This window comes from Salmo salar, chromosome 20 (assembly GCF_965601325.2).
Source record: "Salmo salar chromosome 20, fSalSal1, whole genome shotgun sequence".
Taxonomy (NCBI): domain Eukaryota; kingdom Metazoa; phylum Chordata; class Actinopteri; order Salmoniformes; family Salmonidae; genus Salmo; species Salmo salar.
In genome coordinates this window covers 22,424,444-22,429,483 of record NC_138310.1, presented here as the reverse complement: position 1 = coordinate 22,429,483, position 5,040 = coordinate 22,424,444, and the positions used below count along the sequence as shown (strand labels likewise).

The window sequence follows — 5,040 nt, the reverse complement described above, 5'->3', positions numbered from 1 at the left end:
ATTGGGGGTGTCTTGCTAATTGCCTATAATTTCCACCTGTTGTCTATTCCATTTGCACAACAGCATGTGAAATGTATTGTCAATCAGTGTTGCTTCCTAAGTGGACAGTTTGATTTCACAGAAGTGTGATTGACTTGGAGTTACATTGTGTTGTTTAAGTGTTCCCTTTATTTTTTTGAGCAGGGTATTTCAGTTGGCACACCTGTGTGATGTCCTTTATACATAAAACATTTTCTTCACCCTGGATATGAGACTTTAACCTTTTTGAATTATAAGCTCTAAGTGTTGTCTTGATGGATAAAGTCTGCATATTGTCAGATGTTTAAGCTACCATAGTAGTTAGTAAAAATGAGAACAGGCTAAGAAACAGTAATTGTTTTGTAACCTATAAAAAAAATGAACAAGTAGTTTATACAAAACTTTATTGCATTTGATGGTCATCCCCCAAATTGGAAGCCTTGATAGTTGCATCCTTCCTCAGGGAACTGTTTACAGCTGACAACGTGGTGGCAGGTTTCTTGATGTTCTGCTCTAGAGTTCCATGGCCCGGCAGACTCACCTGGGAACAGAGGGATGGACACGTTCGTTTTTTTTAAAGTCTGGGAGACTTTTAGTGGGAGGAGAGTACATGTGTTTTGGAGTGAGTACAGTAAATCCAACCAGTGGCCCTGGATAATTGTCACGATCGTCATAATGGACGGACCAAGGCGCAGCGTGAGTTGAGTTCCACATCTTTAATTTAAAGTGAAACATTAAAAAAAATACAATAAACAGACAACGACCGTGATAGCCGGGGTGCAACATTCACACACACAAAAACAATATCCCACAAAGCAGGTGGGAACAGGGAACCCTTAAGTATGATCCCCAATTAGAGACAATGAACATCATCTGCCTCTAATTGAGAACCATACTAAGAGCACCAACATAGAAATGGAAAAACTAGAACACCCCCCTAGTCACGCTCTGACCTAAACACCATAGAGAACCAAGGGCTCTCTATGGTCAGGGTGTGACAATAATATGATATGTGTCATCACACAGACAGACAACAATAGTGAAGAAGGTTTACATAGCGCATCAAGTATATTAGCACCAGTGGAGCTTACTTCTTTGGAGAGATCGCAGGTAGTTGATCTGAAGGCTCTGGAGGTCCTTGGAATATTCTGTCTCTAGCACCTGTAGAGAGATGGATAGAGGTACTGAATGCTCTTGCAAGAGAGTTAAGATGTATATGTTGATTATTGAGGACTATAAGGGTGCCTTCCAATCAGTCAACTGGATGAGTAAAAGGGGCAGAGGGTTTCAAGTTGTATCTTCATGTCTGTAACTTCACTCTCACTCCTAAGACCTCACCCCTGACCTCCCAATGGCCCAAAACTCTCTAATCAATCTCTCGGACAGGGAGTTACTCCAGGAGTAGACAAGTGTATGGTGCGTAGGGCTTCTCACTCTGCATATGAGTGGAGTATTAGCTATATATACAGTATATAAACAATATGCATGATTTACTGACATAGAGTGCTCCATGTTCTTGCTGGTAGCAGGCCTCAAACTAGATGCAGGGAAATGTCCTGTCTTGTATTATGATTGTATACATCTTCACCAGGTTCCTGGAAATCATATGACAAACCTGCATAGATTAACACAATAAAATGGTAACTGTATTTAGTCAATTGAAGTCATGACAGCCATAGCCAAGTGTTTTTTGTTCCAGCACTTCACTAACACCTCAATCAACTAATTGTGGTCAAAATCTAACAAAAACTCGCACACAGTTCAGTCCCCTGGGACATAAATCACCCATGTCTGTATTATTGAATGAGCTTCCCAAGTTACAAGTTTAAGCGACAGGTTTGCACAATAGCATTTAACATGTGTGGATCTATTTCTATCGAACCTTGTGAATAAAATCCAAGAACAAGATTATTTTCCTGATGGCTGGGAGGTTCCCAAGTTCTGTAGATCTGTATGGTGTTAGGGATGTGCTTCAACCTGAGGAGGAAAAGAGCAGAACGTGGGAATAAATGAACCTCACTGCTCAAATTTCAGATCTGGTTCAAGTTACTGAGAACACCAACTACCTTTAATGTGCCATCATTTTTGTAAACAGTTTTACATATTCATAAGCTTGATCAAGTTTACCAGTTTACTTTTATCTAGCTAATATTTTTGCAGTGAAATTGAGAGGGGCATTTTTCTAGCCAACTTTTTCAGTCACCAATTAATCAATAAACAGGCAATGGAATGAAGAAGTTTGACAAGTGTTCAAAAGTCTGTTACAAGTCTTATTTCTTAAAAACCTAGCTAACATTAGCTACACTTTATGATGATGGTGGGAGTTAGCTAGCTTTTCCAAGCATTTTCAATGGCATTTATAATCAACTTCATCAATCAGATGGTTAACTAACTAACAAATATATTTGTTTTCCTTGCATCTAAAGCTGCCTGATAAAGCTAGCCAGTTGATAGTGAAGCTAGGATGAATGTCAGAGGCCAGCTAGCTAATGCAATAGCTGGTCTGGAGTTTGTCTGAAATGTACCATTATATTCTAAATGATAAGCAAACTACTGTCATGCCTTTTCACACAAAAAAATGTATGAACACAAATAAAAGAGACTATTGATTTCAAGCAGATTTTTTTTTCGTTTATTTTACCTCATCCTCTCTTGCTAAAAAAAAACGTTAAAAAATGTTAAAATATATATATATATATAATCTCTGGGTAGCTACTTCCTTACATTTGATTGATGGAACAATCCAGCCAGTGGTTAGGTGGTTGTGGTTTTGACAGAAGGAACTGATTGGTCAAGAGTAAAATTTGCTCCCTCCAGCACAAATCACATTTTGACTTGCAAATCTCTTTCGATTTGCAAATCTCTTTCGACAAATTTACAAAACTTGGTACAAGTTTAAGAATATCTTGGTAATGTGACAACAGTGACAGAACTCGGAGTGTACACAGATTCAAAATCTGCAAGTGTTATTTTGATTCACAATAGAATATTTATATTCGTAAATGGATTGTAATAATTCTGAAAATAAATTATACTGGCAAATCTTATTGAATGTATTCAAATATCAAATTACAAGTTTGCAACCGTTGTTAAATGTTTCACAAATCATGATACAAGCTTGCAAATTTAAATTACACATTTGCGAATCGTACTTACAACCACGAATCTCAATGTGCCACCACAAAATTCAAAATACAAACCCACATAGGTCTGTCATCATTATAATCCCATACGGTAGTTGGTATTCAGATTTATTTTATGAAGGTGCATAACGGCTTCGCATAAAATACATGTAATTCAGCTGCTGAAAACCCACGCACTTGCTGGCCAACACATGTTCTTGTGGTGTATGGTATGCCTTTTATTTAGAATTTTGTTGACAGACTCAATAGAATATCGAGAGACCGGTTCAGCAGAATATTAAGGATCAATGAAAGAAACCCATCTAAATATATGCAAATTCGTCTCCGTTTCAGCACCAATTAATAGATGTAAAAATACTTAATGTAAAAAGATTATTTAGGTTTAGGAAAGTGAATCATAAAAAAACAGAGTTGGAGAGCCTTTACATATGAAAGAAAGAAAATGGTGGTTTGATTTATTCAGAAAATTGCCAAATTCAGTTATTTATCCCATGCTAATGTTGAAAGATTAGTGTACATATAATTATAATAGGGAGAATAGTGTACAATAGTAGGATGTACCCTCGTCTTTTGCCTGCGCTAACCATGGAAATGTGTGATGACACAGCCAAGTATTGCACCATGGGTCAAGTTCAAACTGTTATGGCTTAGTCTGTGCTCTGCTTCGTAACGATTTAATGAGTCAACATGTCTTTTTTTTATATTATCAACTGTTACTAAAGATCCTCAGGAATAACCACATGGCCATGACAGAGATAACATAGGAAGCAAATTTCACAGGAGCTCCTCAAGAGGAAGCTGACGATGGTAGGAACAGTACAAAAAACAAGCCTGAGCTCCCATCTCAGATGTTGAATACACAGAACATGCCAATCAATTCCTCTAAGTTCGTGTTCATGGCCGACACGTCCCTAGTGTGCTACATGACAAAGAAAGGCAAAAATGTGGTACTCATGAGTACGCTGCACAGAGATGAGAGAATCTGTGGCCAGGAACATCAAAAACCAGGAATCATAATGGATTACATTGCCACAGAAGGAGGGATGGACATTTTAGACAAGCTGGTGACTGGCTACAGCTGAAAAAGAAGAACCCTACGCTGGTCACTTGTGATATTCTTCAACATCTTGGACATCTCGGCATACAACGTGTTTGTCATCTGGATGGCGTTGAACCCAGATTGGAACAGAGGGAAGCTCCAGAGGAGACAGCTCTTTCTCGAGGATCTGGCCAAGGCATTGGTAAGACCTCAAATCCACAGGAGGTATGATATCCCAAGGACCCCAGCTTCTGCTGCTATCATGCGGATTCAGGAGGAGGATGCTGGTGCCCCATCTGCCCGACCCACAGAACCAACAACTCCAATACCAGAAGTACGTGTGAGTGATGTTGTTGCATGTGTGTGTGTCTGACTCTTCTACCTTGGCCTGCTGTAACTAGATATGTGAGTGAGTGAGTGAGTGAGTGAGTGAGTGAGTGAGTGAGTGAGTGAGTGAGTGAGTGAGTGAGTGAGTGAGTGAGTGAGTGAGTGAGTGAGTGAGTGAGTGAGTGAGTGAGTGAGTGAGTGAGTGAGTGAGTGAGTGAGTGAGTGAGTGAGTGAGTGAGTGAGTGAGTGAGTGAGTGAGTGAGTGAGTGAGTGAGTGAGTGAGATGTTAGTAAAATTCCTGAACGTAGTGTTTTCATCATTCTAGATTGCAGCCGGTAGCAACAAGAAGAATTGCTGCAATGTGAGTGGACTCAAGAAGGACAGGAAGACACAGTACACATGCATCAAGTGCAAGAAATACATTTGCAATACACACAGTAAAACTATATCCCGCATGTTGTGTGTAGACCAGCCTTAATTTGTGTTCAATGGGGCTCATTTATAATTTCCATA

General features: G+C 39.2%; 1 long non-coding RNA gene across 1 annotated transcript; it reads right to left on the bottom strand.

The window, feature by feature from the left end:
* Positions 1-405: 405 nt before the first annotated feature.
* Positions 406-1,181, bottom strand: LOC106579896 (uncharacterized). The gene is made up of 2 exons (XR_001322766.3): positions 1,110-1,181; positions 406-559 (listed from the first exon to the last, which is right to left on the bottom strand). It is a non-coding gene; the product is annotated as an uncharacterized LOC106579896 (long non-coding RNA).
* Positions 1,182-5,040: the final 3,859 nt, after the last annotated feature.